The 24,417-nt window shown below is 39.8% G+C and overlaps 1 protein-coding gene across 33 annotated transcripts in view; it reads left to right on the top strand.

Moving 5' to 3' along the window:
* The first annotated feature begins 201 nt into the window (after nt 1–201).
* Aopep (aminopeptidase O (putative)) overlaps nt 202–24,417 on the top strand; it is a 306,545-nt gene continuing 282,329 nt past the window's right edge. For 18 of the 33 annotated variants that reach the window (XR_013429872.1, XR_013429877.1, XR_013429878.1 and 15 more), the window contains exon 1: nt 202–322. The gene's annotated coding sequence lies outside the window, so the exon portion shown is untranslated. The remainder of the gene's footprint in view (nt 323–24,417) is intronic. The other 15 variants (XM_078030513.1, XM_078030507.1, XM_078030508.1 and 12 more) reach the window with 2 other exon arrangements.

Consider the following 24,417-nt stretch of genomic DNA (forward strand, 5'->3'; position numbering starts at 1 on the left):
CGCGGCGGAGGTGACCAAGGATTAAGAAGTGCACACGTGTGTTTAAATAGCGTTTTTTTCTTAAGTGCTCAGGAGATCCTGCGGTCAGGAGCTGCCAGGCTACAGGGGACTCCGACGCCCTGAAGCACCCAGAACAGCCCGCGCAGTCCGAGCGCTCGGCCGCTCTGCGCCTGCGCGGACTCCGGTAGTGCTCCGCCTCGCCCCGCGCTTCTCGGGGGGCGGGCCGGGCGCGCGCGGATGACGTCATGCGGCGCGTGCCGGGTCGCCCGTGGTAACCCCGGGACCGCGGAAGTGGAGGCCGGCGGGCAGGCGGTCGAGCCAGGTAACCTGTGCGCCCGGGTTGGGTCCCCGCCTTTCTCTCGTCCTCGCCGGCGACAGCAGCGCCCTGTCCTGCTGGCGGCCGGACGCCTGCCCCTGCGTCGCCTTTGCTCTGGCAGCAGAGACCCCCTTCCCCTCAGCTCCCGGGACTCTGGGGGCGGTAACCCGCCCTGGGCACCCCAGCGGACCCCCCAGCCGGGCGAGGGGCCCGGACCCCGCTTTCCCGCCGCCTCAGCCTCATCTGCGGCCGCCTCCTCTCCCCGCGGGCCCGCGTCCCCAGCCTGGGCTGAGCAGACCGGCGGGTCCAAGTCGGTTCCTGCCACCTGCGGCGAAGCACGCCCTCCCGCCGCCCCGGGACCCGGTCGGGAGCGCCGAGTTCCGAGTTGGGTGTCGCCGAAGAGCGCGCCTTCCTTGGCAGTCTGGAGCTGGCGCCCTCGCGCACGTCTTCGCGGGGGCCGGGGGCCTGGCAGTGGCGGCGGTGGCGCAGTACTGTGCACGTCTATTGTGACAATGATCCACATGGGAGCCAATCAGCTGCCGAGGTGCAGGAACAGTAAACAGCATTTCATTTAAATGCTCCTTGCCTCTGGGTTTCCTTTTGGTTTTCAAGCAATGAGGACAGTTTACCTTGCAAAGGTAGCCCCCGAAAGAGTGACAGACTCTCTAGGAATGTTTAGATGGTAACCACGGGATTCATATTGCTCGACAGGAATAATATGGGCTATTACAAAACCAACCGGAGTAGGTATTGGGTAAATGAAGTAAGAAGCAGAATTCTGCTATTCTTGGGCTCCTTGATGGTTTTGTTTTCTAGTACCCTCTGTATGTTCCATTTTTTGGAAGGAGTATATCGTACTTCCTAGCATTCTGAGAAGTCTGCCAATGATTTGCTGATAGGTAAAATTAGATTCTTCTAATATTTGGGGCACAAAGTAGAATGAGGCAGAGAATAATAGTTCTTGTTCATTGTCGGACCATCTGCTGTTTCCCAGGGACTGTGTCCATCACTTAGTGTGTGTTTTCTCTTTAGCTCCCACAAAAGCTTTGCGAGTTAGGAATTTTTATCCCCAATTTACAGAGGGGGAAAAAAATCTGTGAAATTGACTTGTTGAATATTTACAGCAACTAAATAGCAGAGCTAACATTATAATTTAGGTCTACTTATGAGGTAAAGGATTTTTTCCCCTTTTGATAAAAGGATTTTTTTCCCCTTTTGATACCTGGGATTGAACCCAGGGGAGCTCAACTACTAAGGCGCATCCCCAGCCCGTTTTTGTATTTTGTATTTTATTCAGGGTCTCACTGAATTCTTTAAAGCCTCCCGAAGTTTCTAGGCTGGCTTTGAACTCACAATCCTGCTGCCACAGCCTCCTGAGGCACTGTGATTACAGGCATGTGCCACTGTTCACTTTTTTTTTTTTTAAAGAAACTCTAATAGTGATCAAACACTAGATTCTGTGTAGTGTTTTGTTTTTTTTTTTTAAATAATAGTCACACACAATTCTATGAGTTTATTCACTCAAATATCCGGATGATTTGACACTTTCTAGTATCTTTTATTAAGTTCTCATATTCCTGGAATTAAAACACCTGGATAGTTTAATTGGTGATCCTTCTGTGCATGCATATGCAACACACACACACACACACACAGAGAGACACAGACAATGGCAACCTTGGTGGCACATGGTTGAGTGACTGGGATGCTGAAGCAGGAGGATGACAAGTTGGAAATCAGCCTGGGCAACTTAGACCCTGTTTCAAAACCAAAAATAGAAAGGGCTGGGATGTCTCTCAGTTGGTAGAGTGCTTGTCTTCCACATGTGAGCTCTGGGTTTAATTCTCAATACTGCAAAAAACAGACAGACAAATCCCTGGGATAAAGGGTGAAAAAGATTGCTTAGTAAATACCTTTTGTATTTACCTTTTGTGTAGAAGTGAAAATCATTGGCTTTTGGCTACATTTTTTTTTTCAAAGTGCTAAACAGTTTCTTGTCTTCTTAGACATTAAATGTACTGCACAGACTTCACCTTCCTTTATGCAGTCACGAACATCATGTGTTACCCTGTGTGGCAATCTGGTGGTTTCTTTGGGACTTTTATTGTATTTGACTCCCAAACTGCCTTGTATTTTGAGTTTGCTTATACTTGTGGTCCATCCCTTATTATTGTCATCAACAGATAATGAATAAGTGGTTAAAATACACATGGCAGAACCACACTTCTAGATTTTTATGTTCTGGTTCTTTCTCTTGTTACTAGTAGCTCAGTGAGCCCATGCAAGGTATATGTCCCATGTATACCTGACCGTTATACCTCCGTTTCATCATTTGTAAAATAGGAATGAGAAGAATACTTAGAAGATGAGTTGATTACATATAAAAAGCTTATAGGCTGGAATTGTGGCTCAGTGGTAGAGTGCTTGCCTAACATGGGTGGGACCCGGGTTTGATTCTCAGCATCACCTAAAAAAAAAAAATAAAATAAAGGCATTGTGTTGTGTCCATCTACCAAAAAAAAAAAAAAAAAGATATCCCCCCCCCTCTCTTTATAAAAAGCTTAGATCAAAGCTAAGCATATTTAAAGGCTAGATGAGAGCTGCTTTTATTATCAGGCTGGTCTTGCCTTTAGGTCTTTGGAATTTACATTCTAGTTCTTTGAAAATTATTGTTCTTTGAATGATATTTGATATGGTAATTACCAGTTTATTAGATAGTTAAATTATCCTAACTATAATCCTTCATTCCAAGCCATTCTGGATAGATGTTAATTTATTAAATTCACTTTTATTGTGTCTTTGTTATCTTACTTGAGGTATTTGAAGTGGAGCTTTATATTGGCCTTGTGTAAACACGGGTGTCCTCAGTATAGTTCTCCTTCCCTTTCTACCTTTAAGGAGCTAAAAGGGTTACCTAATTTCATATGAAAATTTCAGGGTATGTACTCATCTTTAGGTGTGTACTTTAAACCAAGGTCAGTTAAGAGTTGATATTGACTCCTTTTGGTGTCCTTAGTTAGGAACTTAAGGATGAGTAGTTTGTCCTTTATATTAATACCATTAAGGCTCATATGTGTTTTATGTGCTGTACATTTTTAATGATTCTTTTTATTGTAAAATATACACATCTAAATGTACAGTTTTAGCCATTTCCTAAGAATACAGTTCAGAGGTATTAAGCGTATTCACAGTGTTGTGCAATCATCATCATCCATTTCCAGAACATTTTCATCATCCCAAACAGAAACTCTGTCCTTGTTGGGCATGGTGGTATACACCTGTAATCCCATCAATTTTTGAGACTGAGGCAGGAACATTGCAAGTTCAATGCCTGTCTCAGCAGTTTATTGAGATTGTCTCAAAATAAAAAATACAAAGTAGCTCAGTGGTTAAGCTTGCCTGGATTCAATCCCCAGTACCATTTAAAAAAAAAGAAAGAGGAAAAAAAAAAAAAAAAGAAAGAAAGAGGGCTGGGATTGTGGCTCAGTGGTAGAGTGCTTGCCTCGCATGTGTGAGGCACTGGTTTGTATCCTCAGCCCCACATAAATAAATAAAGGTATTGTCCATCTACAACTAAAAACAATATTTAAAGAAAAAAAAGGTCACTTCAAAAAGAAAGAAAGAAATTTTGCACCCACTAAGCATTAAACAATTAATTCTCATTTTCCTCTTCTCTCCTGCTCTGGCAAGCTCCATTCTGCCTTAAGTTTCTGAGTTTGCCTATTCTAGGTACCTCATGTAGTTAAAGTAGTGTGATGATATTTGTTTATCTGTGACTGGCTGCTTTCACTTAACATAATTTTTTTCAAAGTTAATTTGTGTTGTAACATGTGAGAACTATATTCCTTTTAAAGGCTGAATAATTTTCCATTGTATAGATAAACTGTATATTGAATTATGCTTCTTTATATTTCTCATCTTCTATGATATGGTCTTGGTGATTTGATTTGATTTGATTACAAGCTCCTAGAGGATCCAAGTGGGAGATATCAGCTGAAATGATATCATTTTTGAACTATGAACAAAATTCCTGGTGTCCAATGTTAGACTGGAGTCTGGGCATGTGCTGTAATTTTCCCTCTCACGTAATATACAGTCCAAAACTAGTAAAGAAACTACACTACTGATAGCACTCCTTGACATCTCTATAGTGTTTACAATGAGTCAGGATTGTCCAATCCACTTTACATAGGAAGTTGGTACTGTTTTGTTTCTGTTATACAGAATGAGGAAAATGAAACATAGGTAAATTAAGTGAACTATTAAAATGACAAGATTGGTAAGTGGTGAAAGTGAAATTTGAACTTGGGGTCCCTGGCTCCAGAGCTCATTTATCCCTAGGGTTTGTCAGTATCAACTTTGTAGTATAACTTGTTTTGCCTGACACTCTCTTCTTATACCTTCTCCTTTTATACCTGCTTTAAAATAGAGAATTACTTCAAGCTTAGTAGACAATGAAAGAACTGAACTCAAACTGTCAAAAGAGTAACAGGTGCCTCTCATTTGATTGGGATGATAGTATTCAAGTGGAATTTAGACTGCATTTTTACAGCTTAGTTCTTATCCTTCTCTGAGAACCTGATCTTTGAAGAGCAGACCCTGAATCTTTTTATGATCTCGTATTGCATATATATTGTGCTGTATTTGACTTTCACGCTATGGGAATTCTCTGGTAGGAAGAGCTGTTTTCATAATGTTAGTGACTGTCAGAATGGTTTATGGCACTTCATTTTACTACTAACTCATTACTCTGTGTTACTTGATTCCTGATGAAATTATTTTGAAATAGCATACACACACACACACACACACACACACACAATCAATTTCATCATGATTTTTCTTGGCTTTTGTTTTTTTTGCTTACATTTTATTTCTTTGACATTTGCAGTTGAAGGTTTCGTTTTTGAAAGTGATGGAAACCAGGATATGCCTGATATATTTTGGCATCAAAGGAGACAAATCAGCCTGTGCCTTTTGGCACCAATAATATCTTGCATATGTCACAAGTATAGCATATATTTAGAGGTATGAACTATCTGTAATGTCTGTTAGAAATAAAATCACAAAATGAATGTTATGGTTCTCAGGTCCTTATATTTATCTCTTTTACTCTTTATTGGGTAGTTGGGAATCCCAAGCCTGGCTGATTAAATGATCTGTCTAAATTCTTTTGGTATAAGAATTCATTCTTTAAAAATGAATTCCAGTGTTCTGTGTTCCTTTGAATCCTATGTCATTGTATTTGCGTAGCATTCTTGCTTATAAAAGGAATCTCCAATTTTTTTACTCATGTGTATTTATCATTCTTCTTAGGTGTTCTGGATGGGAGATAATGACCTGTATTAGGCAGGTTGCAGAGAGAATGATCTGATAGGACAGATCCCAGATACATGGATTACAAACTAACATGACTTGGTTGTATGTGTGAGAGTAAGAAATCTGGGAAGGTTGCAGTATTCTGGGAAGCGGGTGGTGTCACTGGCTAGGAAAACTTGGTTAAAAGAGGTCAGGATTGGGGATTGGATTTGAAGCTACTGTGCATGGATTGCACAGTCTAGTCATGAGATTTGAAGCCAGACCTGCAGGACACCATCATCTAAGAACTGGGAGAAGGACTAAAGGGGAGCATGTAACCACAAATAGCAAATGAGAGAATCTTAGAGAGGGCTTGGCAATCTGTATTAAAGCTCCAAAATCAAGGATGGAAGAACCCAGAGTTGATTAACAAGAAGTCATTTGCTCTGCTGTGGAGTTCTAGTAAGCAGCGGGCAGTGGACCAAAAGTGGTGTGGAGTAAGGAGCAAGAGTGAGGGGGAGGAGGAATTAGGGGAGGCTTTGTTCATTCGTGTTTTTTTTTTGCCCCAGGAGGAGATTGGAACATTTACTTACTGCTCAGGTGAAAAGGGCTGGCAAGAGGAGGAAGTGGAGGTAGAGGGTGATTGATGAGGCAGGGACCCAGAGGAGGCCCATCGTCAGGTCTGTACGGGGACATGGGGGACACTTCTACTCTCCTGGGAGGGCTGCGCAGAAGGGCGGGGATAGACAGATGAATTTGTAGGATGGTGGAGAAATGTGTGGAAGTTCTTGTCTGATGGAAGCAAAAGTTCTTAAATGAAGGAAATGAGTTTGCTGACGCCGAGTGTTGGTTCGGTTGGGCAGGGATTGAGGGAAGTACTAAAGTTTAGAATAATCATTGAGGAGAGCAGATAGGAGTTGAGGGGAAGACTGGAGAGGCACATAAAGGGTCACCTGTCTGGTGATGTTAAGAGTCCCACCAAAGTTGGAATTTGAATATATAGAGGCAGCCATTCTTGTGGCTGGGTGATTTATTTATTTAGCTTTTGTTGAACTTAGTAGGCCAAATTGAGAAGTAGAAAATTTGGATGAGTCAGTTGATTGAGGTTTTGGTTTTATGGAACATTTTTGTCAGAAAGATGAAAGGACAGTAGAGTTAAGGTTAAACTGTCCCAAGAGTCACTGAACAAAGGGACCATGTTATAGAAGAAGGCCGTGTAGAGCAGGGCTTCTCAACGTCCAGAGCATTTGTAATTCTTGCCTGTGAGGGAGCCAGCCTGTGCACTGTGGGATGTTCTGCAACACGTCTGGCCTCTACCTTCTAGATGCTGGTAGCAGCCTCCTCCAGTTGTGAGCATCAAAAATGTCTCCAGACATCGCCAACTGTCTTTGGAGAGGCAAAGTCACCCCAGCTGAGAACCACAGCCCTGGGGTCAGGGAGCAGATGAATGGGTACAGTGGAGAAGCTCAGGGGTCAGAGTCTTCAGTGGAGTACATGTCGGTAGGTAAAAGCAGGAGATGAAGAGGGAGACAGGAGGTCTTGTCTGAAGTTGGACTGTTGAAGTGGAATATTTCAGAGGTGGAGCTGTTCCAGGTAATGAAGATGTCAGGGGCAGTCTAATGGCCTTCCCTCTGTTTTTCATTTTATAAACAGAGTCTACCAGTTTCCTCGAGATTGCAGAGCAGCAGCCTGGGCCCAACAGCAGTCCTGTCCACTTCCAGGCACTGACCACTGTTGTCTGGCCTCCATGAACTTGTTGAATAATAACTGTTGAAAAGAGTTATGTTTTTTATTTCTTGACTCAAAATATTGTTAACCTACATGCTGTTTGAGAATAAATCTCTATTTTTCACTGAGATTCTATACCAAATGGTGAAATACAGTATCTCCCTTTTTCTCTCTGGACAGAATGAGAATGAAACACTTTTTTTTTTTTTAATTCTTAAGTAAGATTTTTTAAAAAAGCAATTAAAAGGGTAAAATAACTACTTATTTAAGTGGCATAACTCAAACATTTCAAAAGCCAATTTTTAAAAAATCTTTTAGTTATAGATGGACACAGTGTCTTTATTTATTTTTATGTGGTGCTGAGGATCGAACCCAGTGCCTCACACGTGCGAGGCAGGCGCTCTACCACTGAGCTACTGTTCTACCACTGAGCTATAGCCCCAGCCCTCAAAACCAGTTTTTAACCTCAGATTCATCTATATGGGGAAATTCATATATTAATAAATCACGTATCTTCTAAGGTTGAAAAAAAGGAGCATTGGTTTGCTGAGTGGCTGAGTGGAGTGAAGATGAAGAGTGTTGGTGCCAATTAGGTCATTTTGAGGGTCATTTACCAACTGGGTAGTTACAGATCAAGTAGACATGGTTGATGGGACAGCCTGAGTTTCTGAAGTAAGCCTGAGCTGACGCTGCTCTCCATCCTGGAAGAGCTTCAAAGCTCTTTTCTGACATAGGCCTTTTCTTTAACTCGCACCCCCTCCTATAGGGTTTTAAAAGCTATGAAATTTATTCAGTATGTTTTTAATAGCAATTTCTAGGTAAGTAGTTCTTTTTACTTTTTCAAAATTTTCTTTCTCTTATCTTTTGTCTCTAACTATAATACTTTTCAAAAATCCCTGGTTCCTGTGCTGGATGACCTAATTTCAGAGCATTTCTTTTGAATTTGGGTATCAGATGATGAAGTCTGTTCTCCTTGGTGGAAGTGTTAACACATCTTTCAATCTTACAACTCTTAGAAGCTTTTTCTCTTTCCTCTGCCTTGTACTCATTATTTTGTTGCCTTTTGCTCCTTATTGTTTCATATTTATTTTTATCATGTACTTATATGTATGTGCAATGTTGGTTGAGAACCAGTTAACAGTGGATTCAGTAAACAGGTTATAAGCAACTGATAGAATCTGTGTTTAATGATCTTTCCTAAGTTCATACTTCCAGTAAACTTGTTTTTGTTTTTTCCTAATGAGCTTAGCTGGCATTATTCATCAAGAAAGAATGGGTACTAACTTCTACTTCTTTTAGCAAAGCATTAAAAACAAGACCCAAAATGTTTCTCACAGACACAAGCTCACATAGGTTTTTGTTATGGTTTTATTAATGTTTTATTAATGTTCATTGCAAAATAGGAAGTAACTAGGTGGTATTACAAGCCTTGACATTTTAACTGGATGCTCATCAAGGTGATTTTTATGGAAGTTGATCTGTTTGATACAGTTTAAAAGGTGGCTTCTATAAAGAATTTTCTATGATAGGTAAATGTCCTATGTATTTCCTACTAATGATTAATGGTGATTTTTATAACCTTATTTCCATACTTAAATATGATAATTTCTTTTCTTTTCCCTCTCTCCTTCCCTCCCTCCTTTCCTTCCTTCTCAGTACTGGGGATTAAACCCTGGCCTTGCATGTGCTAGTCAAATGCTCTCTCACATCCTCAGCCTGTAAAAAATTTAAAAAATTTTCTTCAGACAGAGTCCTCAAACTTAGCATCATCCTGCCTTAGCCTGCCAAGTAGCTGCGATTGCAGACATGCACCATTGCTCCCAGCTCAAATGTGACCATTTCTAAAAGAAAAGTTAACTTATTACCTTGATAAAGAGTAGTGAACAATGTTTCACACAGACCTTTTTTCTTCTTCTTTCCATGCCTCACCCTGTTCCCCTTCCTCTACTTGTCTTCCTTCTATTTATGTATTTTAAATTGGTGCCTTATAGATATACATAAAGGTAGAACTCACTGTGGCATATTCATATATGTCAGTTTCATTCTGTAGTTCCTCCTTTTCCTCAAACCCCTCTTCCTCTGCTGATCTCACCTCTATTTTTATGTATTCACCTACTCACCCTTCCCTTCCCCCTTATTTTGCTCTAGCATATGAGAGAAAACATTTGACTTTTGACTTTCTGAGTCTGGCTTATTTCACTTAGCATGATGTTCTCCAGCTCCATCCATTTGCTAGCAAATGCCATAATTTCATTCTTCTTTATGGATGAGTAAAATAGCACATTTTCTTTATCCATTCATCTGTTGATGGGTATCCAGACTGGTTCCATAATTTGGCTATTGTGAATTCCACTACTATAAACATTGCTGCTCCTGTATCACTATAGTATGCTAATTTTAGTTCTTTTGGATAAATACCAAGGAGTGGTATAGCTAGGTCATTTAGTGGTTTTATTTGTAGTCTTTTGAGGAATCTGTATGCTTCTTTCCAAAGTGGTTGTACTAATTGTTGAATAATAACTGTTGAAAAGAGTTATGTTTTTTATGGTTGTACTAATTTGTAGTCCCTTCGACAATGTATGAAATAAAACCAAGAATCAATAAGTGGGATGGTATTACATTAAAAAGCCTCTGTACAGCAAAGGAAACAGTTAAGAGTGTAAAGACAGAGCCAAAGAATGAGAAAATCTGTGTCAACTACTCCTCTGACAGGGGTTAATATCTAGGATATATAAAGAACTCAAAACTTAGCACACAAAAACTAAAAAACAACCCAGTCAATAAATGGACAAAAGCCCTAAACAGATATTTCTCAAAAGAAGACCTGATTTATTTTTATGTTTAATATTTAGCACCTCAAAAGAGAATTGGATTGTTCTTTCCAGACCATGGAAATGAACATTCATACCGAATACAGAATATAGACATGAAAGCAGGCAGAAGATGATGTTTTGCACTTTAAAAAGCAGCAGGATTACATCTCAGCGGTTGCTCTCTAGTGGCAGATGACACAGAGCAGTCTGTGTGCCCTCTGCAACCATGCTCAGTGTTTGGCCAAATCTAAGATCAGTGGTCACATTTGAGCAAATGGATACCGAAGGACTTTGTTGGAAGGACTTTTTTGTTTGTGACAAATTTTTTTTGATTTGGAGTATTGCTTAACATCTTCTCAAATGAAGAGGGCATTTCAGGTTCTGGAAAACACTATGGTTAGAGTATTTGTTGTGAATAGTCATTTATTTAACAATAATTGTAAAAAGCCATATTTTTATACTACATGGTAAATTATAATGTTAATGTAGTTTTTACAAAATATAACCAGCTTATTGCCGACACTTTAAAAAACATTCTTAAGTTCCTGCCATTTTGGTGTAATTCTATATTTATTCTCCAGGTTTACACTTTTTTCTTAAGCATATGTATCTTAGCTTATATAAGGAATGGAATTTAAAAGGAAAATAAACTTACTTTAAAAGTAATAAATAAAATAAAACTTCCTAAATAGTTTTAGCATGGTTCCTGAATTAAGTATCAGCTGTATGTTTAAATTTAAAAGACGATTGAACTCCTGAAGATCTTCCAAAGATGATTAAACTGTAGCAAATACATTTTCTTACCTTGCTCCTGAGAACTTTTTACTTTCTAGAAACTGCTTGTCTTGGGAAGGATGAACTGAACCCATGTTCAGTTTGTCAGTTACAACCTGATGCTGGGAATGTATATTTAAATCTTGATGAAATGGAGTCCAAAGCTACTTCAAGAGAACAGGGTACCCTTTTGCAGTGTGTAAATTCTAAATCTACCTCTGAATGGGAAATCTGTGTTATAGAGTACATTTATTCCCTCAAAGAACCAGAATGTAAATATTGAGATCTGAGGGATTCTGATATTCTAGACTCTTGAGTTTACCCTTGACCTCGTTTTGCTCCTGGGTGCATTACTCACTGCTGACTCCGTCTGTACAGCTGCAGTCCTGTGATGTGATCACCAAATAAATTTCTAGGTGTGGGGAACATGTCTTGCTTTCTGGCTAAGAAAGTGCAGTTCCTTAGGACAGGAACAGAGGGACCTTCTGCCCTTCCTATGGCTTTCCTGCTTTAGGAAGTATACAAATAGGACAGAAAGACTGAGGGTGCAGGGTAGGAAGGGGCTGTAGGGTCAGAAAGAGGACAGGAATTGGGGGAGGAACAGGAAGGGTCCTAATTCCTTGAGATGCCAAGAAAGGACTTGCTTATCACATTTTTTTTTTTAATTTGAAGAACTTAATCCATGTATTCAGCATTAGGAGTCCTACATGAGAAGCCCTACAGCAAGCAAGTGGCTGGAGCATTGCTAGGTGAAAGTATTTGAAATTTACAGTGATTGAAATTTATAGTGAATTCCAAATTATGTTGGCTGGAGCATTGCTAGGTGAAAACATTTGAAATTTATAGTGATTGAAATTTACAGTGAATTCTAAATTATGTTGACTGGGAGGAGACTAGCATTAGATTAAACCAGTGGTTCTTAAAGTCTCATCTCTGGACCAAGCGTTACCAGTATCTCCTGCGACTTGTTAGAATGCAGATTATTAGAGCCCAGTAGCCTTTGTTTTAAACAAGATCTTCAGCAGTCCCAAGCACACAGCCAAGTTGGAGAACTACTGGCCCAACCAATTCAACCTGATTGTAGTGTCAAAGACCCAGCATTGAAAAATAATGAGTGAGAAGTTACACTAGAATACCCTTTAATCTTTGTGTAGGGATGGCATTCCTCTTACAGAGGGTGCTGTATTTTAAGGTGAAGGTCAGAAAAGATTGCTTCATTTTAGGTACAGTAATAGGTAGCATTGTACTTGAGGTGGAGAGTGTCCCCTCATGGCTACAGTTCAACCTAGAATCATACTTCAGCCAGAGTCTAATGGAAGAGAGCCTTTTATCTTGCATCCTTATCTTAAATATTTATTCCTTGATTTTTTTTTATTAACTTTACCTGTACAACGACCTATGAGAGTCCTGTTTTCATGGCGTTATGGTGGGAAGAATTGGTTCAAGTAGTGCAGAAGCGGCATTAGGTACTTAGGAATTGTTTGGAGATTTATTTAAAATGTGGATTACTGGCCACCACTCCCAGAAATTCTGACCTAGTCAGTGTCACATAGTGCATTTCAAACTCCACTCTTGCCAGCCCACTGCTGTCTCCCGACATCATTTCTAGTGCATGCAGCCCTCCCACCACACTTTGAGAAACACTCTGCTAGATTTCCAAGGAGAGGTGTTGTATCTGATTATAATTTTGGCTTGTATTCTGAGAGACAAATGTTTTCATGAATTTCTGAGAATATTAATTAAGATATTAATCTTAATTGCTAGTAATGAAGTTACCTGATTGTTTAATATTCACTGGAAAACTATATAGAGATGCTAGGAATAAAATTATTTGAAAAGTCATGAGTCATGAAGTTAAAACAATACCCCTGGAGATTGGTTTTGTCATACTATTCCACTGTCAAAGCAATCAGCTCTTCACAGGGTCTCCAGGCCTGGTGCCCAGGCCTGAGTTGTGGGGAATGTTGGAAAATGCTGTTTGATGAGCCCCAGGCTGGAGCCCAGGGTCCCTGTCCGGGCAAGGCGTACATTAAATCTGAGGTGACTTACATTTCATTTTTCTGCATAGAATTGTCAAAATAAAATTGTTATATCTAGCTTTCAGGAAAATGATGAATGGGCAAGAAAGGGACAGGAAATGACACCGTCCCCCATCTCCATTCTCTGTCTTCCTCCACCAGGAGGCAATTACAAGTGCTTAGTGGGGAGATTAAAGACAGGTGTGTTCTCTGGCCACCGGAGTGGGTTCTTGCTGGCATAGAGGGATCCCCTTTGCAGTGTGGAAAGGAGGTAGGAAGGAGGGGAGTCCAGACTCCAGTGTGCACCGTGGGGGTGTCTTGTGCAATGCCGTATGCCCAACTAGGAACGCCTGGGAACCCACCCCTGCACCATGACTTCTGAATGAGGCCAGCCAGCTTCAGGGGCTGTCAGTCGGTGTACTTGTGACTGGTGTTGGCCGGAGGGGCGTAGAGGCCATGCAGAACCCTGCTCGCCACATCAGCCTCTTCCGGGCTCTGTGCTGTTTGATGTGCAGAACGTGGCAGTAGCAACTGTCTTCTGGAACTTGTAGAGGAGACCCACACCCCTCTTCCTCAGCTGTCCCTCTTCAAGGCCTGTCGCTTACCACTGTCCTTTACCATTCACTCTTCTTTTATCCCCACATGCTTTGTCCTGTTGCTCCCACTGAATGTGGGCTTCACTTTAGGGACCAGAATAGTCCTAAATGTTGCTGAACAGTGGTTTCCTGAGCATTCTAATTTTCCTGTGACACTTTTAAAAGTAATAGATATGTTACCAGGTATGCAGTTTTTAAAAACAATGTTTTTCAAGTTGTAGATAAATTGATTTAAGTGTTTACACACACACACACATACACACATACATACACATATACACACTATATATTAAATTTATTAAAATATTCCAAATTTATTTTAGATTTATTAAGGTTTATTTTAGTATATGGTGAAAAATAAGTTAACACATCGAACTTATAATTTTATGCACCTTATTGCCTAAGATGAGGTTAAAAAAAAAAAGGTAAGTCAGTGGTGGTGGGTTTAGGAGAAATCCTCAGCAACAGTGCAGCCTGAGGGTGGCAGAGATGCTGGAGGTGGTGCCTGTAGGCTGATGTTTGGGAACTGCTGTTCTAAACACACACTCGGGGCTGACGGGTTTTGAAATAGTCTTTAAAGTAACATACAAAATAACTTATAAAGTGGAAGTGCTCCACTGCATTGGAAGGAGATGTGACTTGGCAAAATGTGACTCTTCAACTGCAAATGTCCTTTCAAGCAGTATGTATCTCTTAAAAATCCTTTTGAAGTACTGAACTTGTAACAATCCTTGCTAATATCCTTTGTATGCTTTTACTGAGTCTTTTGTTCCAAATTTAGTAATATTTTCTACCTTCTGTAGATCATTTGTTAAAAAAAAAATCACTGTAGAACTTTGTGTAAGTGGTTTGCTAGCCCTTATTCTCAGCTTTATTGACACATATGTGCAGTCCATAAGATTCACCCTCTCAGAGTATGAAGTTCAGTGGGGTTTAGTATATTCCCAGAATCGTACACCCATCACCACTATCTTATTTCAGAATATTTTCATCACTGCAAAAGGAATCTTGTGCCCTTAGCATCATTCCCCATTTTCCCTTTTCCTTGGTCCCTGGAACCTGCTTATCTACCTTCTGCCCCTATAGCTTTCCTACTCTGGATATTTCATGTAAATGGAATTACATAACATTTGGCCTTTTTTATCTTTGTTCTTCACTGAGAATAATGTCTTCAAGGTTCATACATTTTCCATTGAGCCACATATCCAGCCTCCTCCCGCTTTTTTAGAAACAAGGTGTTCGTAATTTGCTGGGGCTGGCTTTGAACTTGCAAGCCTCCTGCCTCAGTCTCATGAGCTGCTGGGATGAGTACCACCATGCTTGACAATATTTCATTCCTTTTTATGGCAGAATAATATTCCAACATGTAGATAGACCACATTTTGCCCATCATTTGATGGGTATTTGGGTGATTTGGTTGGTGTATTTTTTGAACAATATCAAATACATCTAGAGCTTTTTAAATAGTCACTGGGTGACTTTGTGAATTTGTTTTATTTTTATTTATTTATTTTTTGAGAATTTTAATATTTATTATTTTTTAGTTATCGGCGGACACAACATCTTTGTTTGTATGTGGTGCTGAGGATCAAACCCGGGCAGCACGCATGCCAGGCGAGCGCGCTACCGCTTGAGCCACATCCCCAGCCCGTTGAATGTGTATTAGAGGGGATTTATGTTGTGATTGGGAATTGGATTTAGAAGCCCTTCTAACAGTGCTTTGAGGAATCTATATCTTTAGTTTCCTTTTGCAAGTAAAATACATTTTCCTAAGAACCTGAGTAGCTACTGTTTCTTCATAGAAAAACATTTGTTTTTGGTATGGGAAATATTTTCACATCTTTAAGGACTGAATTTCAAAAATAGTTTTTATTAAGTATCTTTCTTCGACATTTTTAGCAGAGGAAATATCTGAGAAGCCAATATTTTTATCCATATTTTCCCAATCCTTTTATTTTTGCCCCATTGAACTCTGTAACCCAGTTCTATTAATTTATGTCTTGTTTGCAGTGTGAATATTTATAGACAATAATAAATTAGTTTTTCTAATGGGTTTTAAATGTTTTGTTAAATTTTATCCTGATATAACAGAAATTACTGGGTGGTCTGGTAAATCTTTAAACGTTAAGCCAGTTCTTTTTTATTTTTAAAGCTGCATTAATTGAATTATATCTACAGAAGTGTTCAGCAGTTATTTTTCTTGGCCCAGCCTTGGTGTACAAAGCACGTCATGGAATAATGGACCTGTCTTTGGCATCTGCTGTTGTCATACTTTATTTCAACCCTTGTACTCCAAACCTGGGCCCACCACTGTGCCCTGAGGATTTTGACTGAACTTGACTTGGATTTTGAAGACTTTAGAAATCATGTGATGAGAGAATGGGGTGAGAGAGCTGAGGCGGTTCAGCTGTGGAGGACAAGACGTCACAGCAGCCCTCTCAGCTGGTCAGACTATACAGAAGTTTATTCTTGTCCAGGTTATTGTGGGGAGAAATTCCAGGGAAACACATGTCAGCAAGGTCCCTACTTTGTTGGGTTCTGAGAAGGCCTACAGCAGGGTTTGTTTTGTAGCTTCCATGTTTCTACACCTGGTGCTTCTGTATTCCCCATTGCCTAGTGTGTGGTGCTAAGAATGACTTCTGGTTTGTATTTTGCCCATTTAGGATGTATATAGTGTTGCATTATGACATTGTTCTGTCATTATTAATGCCTGATTCTAATTTAACCAATAAGTTTAACAGGTGAAGTACTATTTGCTATTTTGTAATTTCCCATGTAGTTAAGTTTTATTAGATCAGGATTAAAATATCCCTTCCATTTGATGTAATGTGTAAGGTTTTGTCAGTTCCTAAAATGTAGGACCTGCAGTGTGGTGTAGCTTGCCTGGCTAATAAGCAGCAGAGTAGTGCTGCTTGAGAGGTGGTGGGGGGACTCTGGTGCTGGTGGGGTCAGGTCAGTGTGTGGACCTGGGCAGTTCTGACCTGTCAGTGTTGTGCCCTGTCTGCTTCGGCTTATGGGTTTGGGATCCAATTACTTCTCTGTACTTTAAATGAGTCTTGGATTTTGTTCTAGTCTTGGATTGGGCTTTCGGCAACAGAGTGTGGTATGAGAGTCCTGGGTCTGGAGCGACACTTCATGGATTCAAATCTCTCCTGTTTAATGACTGTATGTGCTTGGACAGGTATCTCAACTTCTCTGGTCCCAAATTTACTCATCTGTAAAATGGAGCTTAGAGTATTCGAGTCATTGGTAGAAGGGTTAGGTGCAAGGATATACTCAGTGTCCTAGACTGTTTGATATTAGATGTTAGATGCAGTTCTGGTTTGTTAATACTGGTGTATAAAGGTCAAGTGCCTTTCCAGAGGTCTCTGAATAGGCAGAAGGAGTTTCAAATTCACTGAACTCCTGAAGGGGAAGGACCGGTCTACCTGTTCTCCCGAAGGGTTGTAGATTCATGTTACCTTCTCAGGACCTTACATCTCTGGAAGTTTTGAATGAATGGGATTCTTTGGCCCTCCATCATCTGGACCTGTTCCTGCTTTGTTCCCCAAGCCTCTGAAATGTGAGATGCCCTTGTGGTGGGTGTTGTGTACGATTTTTTCAGAGGAGCATGACTGAATGTGTAGAAATTCTGTTGGGACAGTAGGATGTCAGGGAAAATTTGCACCACTTGTGCTGTAGGAGAAAGTTATAGCACTGAGAGAGATGTTGAAGAGAACAAGAAGAAAATACATGAAATGGATGAGATGACAAACGGAACTGTAGCTGAATTCCTCTGAGTATTGTATGCGTTTAGTTTCATATGATTGAGGAGCCCATTCAGAAAGTGTCTGGTAGCCATTCATTCCTGCAGGTCAGCTCTGGCTAGGAGGGGCGTCAGGAACCCGCAGCCACTATCCAGACTGCTTCTCCCCCTAGGTCTGCATCCTCACGTCTTCTTCCTTGCTCGGCTCATCCTCTTTTTCTCTACTCATCCAGCCTTCTCTTGGAATTCTGTTTTCCTCAAGACTGGCTGCAGAGTCCCCGCATTTTTCTTTTTTCTTTTTTTTTTTGCATTACAATTCTTTTTTTTTATTGGTTGTTCACAACATTACAAAGCTCTTGACATATCATATTTCATACATTAGATTGAAGTGGGTTACGAACTCCCAATTTTACCCCAAATGCAGATTGCAGAATCACGTCAGTTACACATCCACAATTTTACATAATGCCCAATTAGTAATTGTTGTATTCTGCTACCTTTCCTATCCCCTACTATCCCCCCTCCCCTCCCCTCCCATCTTCTCTCTCTACCCCATCTACTGTAATTCATTACTCTCCTTGTTTATTTTCCCATTCCCCTCACAACCTCTTATATGTCATTTTGTATAGCAATGAGGGTCTCCCTTCATTTCCATGCAATTTCCCTTTTCTCTCCCTTTCCCTCCCATCTCATGTCTCTTTTTAATGTTAGTCTTTTCTTCCTGCTCTTCCTCCCTGCTCTGTTCATAGTTGCTCTCATTATATCAAAGAAGACATTTGGTATTTGTTTTTTAGGGATTGACTAGCTTCACTAAGCATAATCTGCTCTAGTGCCATCCATTTCCCTGCAAAGTCTATGATTTTGTCATTTTTTATTGCTGCATAGTACTCCATTGTGTATAGGTGCCACTTTTTTTTTTTATCCATTCATCTATTGAAGGGCATCTGGGTTGGTTCCACAGTCTAGCTATTGTGAATTGTGCTGCTATGAACATCGATGTGGCAGCATCCCTGTAGCATGCTCTTTTAAGGTCTTCAGGGAATAGTCCGAGAAGGGCAATAGCAGGGTCAAATGGTGGTTCCATTCCCAGCTTTCCCAGGAATCTCCAAACTGCTTTCCAAATTGGCCGCACCAATTTGCAGTCCCACCAGCAATGTACAAGAGTACCCTTTTCTCCACATCCTCGCCAGCACTTGTTGTTGTTTGAATTCATAGTGGCTGCCAATCTTACTGGCCCCGCATTTTTCTTAACGTCTGCCTTTTCTTGTTGTCCCAGTGGTTGTCTTTAGACTCTTTCCTGATTAAGCTTTCACTGTTGAGCCTTGCGGGAGAATGTAGAAGTAGGCTAACAAAGGCAGATTTGGAAGGTTTCCTTCGTCCTGTCCAATTCCCAGCTAAGATAGCAACTACTAAAGTTGTCACTGGAAGGCAAGAGCACCAGGCTCACCAAACACACTCTGTTCAGCAGGGCTTGCCTCTGCCCTCCTGGAAGTCCTTTGTCCCACGGGTGGAGATTGATGGAATCAAAAAGTCACAAGAGTCCTCCCCATGGTGAGTGTGTGTTTTGCGTTGCCAGAGACCTCTAGGTAGGATGATGCTCTTCTTTAATTACACTTTGAATTCATTTTAATCAGGTATGGCGAGCCGGTGAACACAGACAAGCTCCTGTGAAAGAGGTTTACTGTTTAGAGTTCCCAAGAAGAGGGGGCAGGCTTGCCGCACAGGCCACACACAGGGAGCACCAGGGCTGGGCAGAGGCAGGAGAGGGAGGAAAAGCATAGGCAGGCAGCAGCTCTTGTGGCTTCTGTGAGAAAGGCCAGGCTAGGCAGGGTAAGCACTGTAAGGTTGGCTACTTACAATAATTCTGGAGGGCTCTGGGCAATAGGGGCAGTTTCTACTTATGTGACACCTGGCTCTGGGGTGATTTAGGGCCTAGGAAACATTGGTTTGGTGTGTGAGAGTTAGACAGGGAGGTGGCTGGGGGTGTGGACTGTGGATTGTTTGGTTTGTACATGAAAAGTGTGTTTTTTGGCAAATTGTTTGCTAGCCCTGGGACGGGACAGTCTCTTCAAGATCAGCAGTGCCCAAGATGTCAAAGCTTCAGAAAATAAAATATATGACTAATACATGCCTTTTCCAAGAGAACTGTGCTTATTACAGAAGTGGTTGTGTGGATAGTATTTTTTCAGTGAGGACTTCCAGCACCCCTGAAGTCTAGTTTAGTAGGTAGGGTCTGCATGCCTCCAGCAGTGACCAGCCATGCAGGACACAAGATCATGTGCCAGCAAGATTGGCCAAGGGTAATGGAAGTTCAGGGAAAGGACAGAGGAGCATGTCAGGAAGCAGCAGAGGGCAGTGGTTAAGAAGGGAGCCTCTGGGAGCAGACTCTGGGGTTCACTTCTGGCTTTGTCAATTACTGGCCCTATAACCTTGAGCAGGCTATATAATCCCTTGGTTTTAGTTTTTTCATCTGTGAAACAAGCTTAATGACACTAATAGTTGTAGAGCCCCTGTCATGATGTTATTGTGACGGCTATGTGAGTTCGTGAGTCAGAGTGCTTGGTACATAGTAAGCATTCAGTGTCAGCTGGTGTTAACTGGCCATTTTGGCAATGTTGATTCTTCTAATTAACATCCGAGTCTTTCCATCTTCTATTGGTAACATCCAAGTCTTTCCATCTTCTATTGTTGCCTTCAATTTCTTTGATCATTGTTTTATAATTTTTATTGTTGAGGTCTTTCTTTTTTATGGTTAGGTTTATTCCTAGATTTTTGTTTTTGTTTTTTTAAAGGTATTATGAATAGGATTGTTCTCTTGATTTCTTTCTGAGCAAGTTCATTATTGGTCTATAGGAAAGCTACTGACTTTTCTATGTTAATATTATATCTTTCTACTTTGCTGAATTTGTTTATCAGTTCCCTTTCATCTTTAATATCTGTTCTAATATTCCCTTTCATCATCTAAATTACCCTTTCAATATGTTTAGGATTTTGTAGGTACAGAGGTATATCATCTGAAAATGGGTGATTTGACTTCTTCCTTTTCTATTTATTTCCCTTTTATTTTTTTTTCTTGCATGATTTTTCTGGCTAAAATTTTGAGTATTATATTGAATAAGAGTGGTGAGAGTAGACATCCTTGTCCTATTCTTGATTTTAAAGAAATAATTTCAGTTTTTCCCCATTTAGTATGATGTTAGGAATGGATTTGTGGTATAGCCTTTATTATGTATGATCCTCTGTAACCTTGTTCAGGGATTTTTTTTTTTTTAAGTCATGAAGGGAAGTTGAATTTTTCTGAAGGCTTTTCCCTGCCTACTGAGATGATCATGTGATTTTTACGTTCTTGATTCTATATATGTGATATATTGCATTAATTGACTTGTGTATGTTGAACCTGCTTTGCATCTGTGGAATGATGCTCGTAGTGTATGATCTTTTTAACATGACAATGAGTTCAGTTTTACTGGGAATTTTTGCTTCTGTGTTCATCAACAATATTGGTCTATAGTTTTTCTTGTTGTCATGTCTTTTTCAGGTTTTGGTAACAGGGTAATGTTGGCTTTGTAGAATTGGAACAGTTATTTCTCTTTATATTTGATGGAATAGTCTGAGAAGCATTAGTATTAGTTCTTCTTTAAATGTTTGGTAAAATGCAGCTGTGAACCTGCCTTGTCATTTTGCCTTTACTCTGTTGGGAGACATTTTGTTGTTGCTTCAGTCTTATCGCTTGGTATTGATCAATATAGTTTTTTTGAAATATACTGTTGGTTCAATTTTGGTACATCATATGTGTCTGGAAATTTCTCCATTTTTTCTCTAGATTTTTCGATTTGTTGGTGTATAATTTTTCAAAATTCCCCTAATGATCCTCTGAACAGTGGTATCTGATTTAATATTCCCTTTCATCTCTAATTTTATTTATTTGGATCTTTTCTGTCTTTCTTTTGGTTAGTTTGGCTAAGGGTTTTCAAAGATCTGGCTCTTTGTTTCATTAATACTTTGTATTGTATTGTCAGAAAATGACATTTTAAAAAAATTATTTCTTTCCTTTTACTGTTTTGTTAGGCTTGTTCTTGGTCTTGAGATGTGTCAATAGATTATTTGAGATTTCTCTGTTTTTCTACTATGGGGAAGTATAGCTATAAATGTTCTGCTATCACTGTGTCACACAGGTTCTGGTAGTTTATGTTTCCATTTTCATTTAATTCTATGAATTTTGCCCCTACCCCAATTTCTTGAATGACTCACTGCTTTTTCAAAAGTGTATTGTTCAATCTCCATGTTTGTGTAATTTATGCAGTTTCTTTTGCTGTTGATTTCTGGTATCATTCCATTATGGCCTGAAATAAAATGCAAGAAATTATCTTAGGCTTTTTTTTTTGTATTTGCTAATATTTGCATTAGGGCCTAAAATATGGATTGCTTTGAAGGAAGTTCCCTGTATTAATGAAAAGATTGTATTCTGTTAATTGTTAACTATCTTTAGATAGCTGTTCATGTTAAATCCACTTGATCTTTAGTGTAATTTAACTCTGATATTTCTTTGCTGATCTTTTGTCAGGAAGATCAATTGGCAAAAGTGAGGTATTGATATCACTCACTGTTAATGTATTGGGGCTTATCATTTCCTTTATGTCCTATAGTGTTTGTTTTATGAAAGTGAGTGTTCTGAAGCTCTTTGCATATATATATATATATTTATAATGTCTTCTTGATGAATTGTCCCATGTATCAAAATGTACCCTCTTTGACTTTTCTGATTGATATTGGCCTGAAATTTATTTTGTTAGATATTAGTATAGCTATTCCTGCTTGCTTTTAGATTCCATTTGTTTAGAATATCGCTGTCCTTCATTTCACTTTCAATCTGTATGTCTTTTCCATTGAGATGAGTTTCCTGCAGAAGGCAAACAGTTGGGTCTTCTTTATTAATCCAGTCAGCTAGTCTGCGTATTTTAATTGGGAGAATGCAGATAATTTGCATTCAGAGTTTATTATCAAAAGAAATGTACTAGTTTTTGTCATTGTGTTGTTTTTCTTTTAATGGTTATGAATATTCTGTGCTTGTTTTCTCTCATTCATCATAGATGTTTGATAGTGTACTAAAATAATCGTGTTTGTTTCTTTCCTACTTATCATTTGCTTCACTACTTTTCGAATGGGGTTTCTTCTTTCCTGTGCTCTAGTGGTTGTGTTTATCTTGGGTTTAGGGTTCCTTTGAGTATCTTCTGTAATGCTGGTTTACTGGTTATCAATTCTTTTACTTTATTCTTATATTGGAAGATCTTTTTTCTTCTTTGCTGGATAATAGTAATCTAGGTTGGCAGTTATTTTCTTTTAGGTCTTGACATGCATCATTCCATGCTCTTCTTGTATTGAATGCTTATGCTGAAAAATCTGCTGTTATTCTGATGACCTTTACCTTTATATGTGATTGGGTACTTTTCTCTTTCAGCTTTTCATATTCTTTCTTTGTTTTCTACTTTTGGCAGTTGGGATGTAAATGCCTCCAGTACCTGGATGTCCATATCATTCCTAAGATTAGGGAAATTTTTCAATGAATAGGTTTTCTATGCCATTAGTCTATAGTTTGACTCCCTCTTCTTATCCTAATATTCAAATGTTTGGTCTTTTAATGTTATCTCTGAGATCTTGTATGTTCTGTTCATGGCTTCTTAGTTTTTTCTTTTTTATTGTCTGAATGTAACAGTTCATCCATCTTTTTTCAAGTCATGATGATATTCCTTCTTCTGCTTGGTCTAGTTTATTGGTGAGGATTTCAGCTGAGTTGTTTGACTTATTGATCTTTTCATTTCCAAGATTTCTATTTTTCTTTTTCAGAATCTCTCTTTATTGAATTTCCCTTTTACATCCTGCATTGTCTTCCTTAATTCATTCCATGTTTTATTGGCATCTTTTAAAATTAATTGATCATTTAAATATTTTTTTGAATGCTTAGACATTTCATCCACTTTGATATCTTTGGTCACAGATACCAGGGAGTCAGGAATATTTGGAGGAGTCAGGTTGCCTTGTTTTTTCATGTTTCTTGTGTTTCTTTGCTGAGATTTCTGCATCTGTTGGGCCGGATCTCTCTTCACTTCTGTGTGAGGGCCTTCTCTGATGATGTGTACCAGAATATTGATTTGTTGTGTAGTGTCAAGTTTAATTCCAAGTTGTCTTCATGTTGTTTCCCTGTGGCTTCTTAGGGTGCAGTAGGTGGACCTTAACTCTGTTGTGTTGGAACCTGAGGAACTCTGTAGAGCCAGTGTGAGGGCCCTCTGATAGTTAATCTAGGTGTGCTGTAGGCAGTGGAGTATATGAAGTGTGCCTACTGGGTAACCTCCAGACTTATCAGCCATAGGTTTTATGAAAGTGTGTGAAAGCAGCCTGCGTTAAGGCCTCTTGTGGGTGGAGTGATCTCAACAGTCATGTCGTTTCTCTCTGTTTTTTGCTAAGCAGGGTGAGTATCCAGTGTATGTCTTCAAGTACCCTAGTCTGCGCCTTCTTGGGGCCAGGTCATCAGCTAGATGGCTTTTGTTACCCTTATTCTTTTAGTTGCAGCATCTCCTGAAGTTTGAACAAGACTAGGTTGTGGATGGAATAAGGTACAAGTTGTCTCATCTGAGCCTGAGCTGGGGGGTTAGCTCAGCAGAAAGCCCCCCCCCCCCACTGCATCCTGGTCATGGGCTCAATCCCCAGCACTACTTTGAGAGGAAGAAATAACCATGAGTCACAGCAACTTAAAAGTCAGCCAGAACCAGGCGCACTGTTGACATCCCAGCTCCTGGAAGGTGGAGGCGAAGCAGGGAGTCCCTGTCTCAAAATAAGAAATGAAAAGGGAGGGGTGTGGAGCTTAGTGGTAGAATGCCTCTGTGTTAGTCCTAGTACTTCAACAGAAAAAAAAAATGCAAATCAGAAATAGACATACAATAAAAACCTTTTAAAAACAACTAGGGCTGGGGTTGTGGTTCAGAGGTGGAGCACCTGCCTAGCCTGTGTGAGGCACTGGGTTCGATCCTCAGCACCTCATAAAGTAAAATGAAGACATTGTGTCCACCTATAACTAAAAAATAAATATTTAAAAAAAGAAATCTATTAACAAAGAACATAGATTAAAAATTAA

This window comes from Ictidomys tridecemlineatus, chromosome 13, assembly GCF_052094955.1.
Source record: "Ictidomys tridecemlineatus isolate mIctTri1 chromosome 13, mIctTri1.hap1, whole genome shotgun sequence".
NCBI classification, from domain to species: Eukaryota; Metazoa; Chordata; class Mammalia; order Rodentia; family Sciuridae; genus Ictidomys; species Ictidomys tridecemlineatus.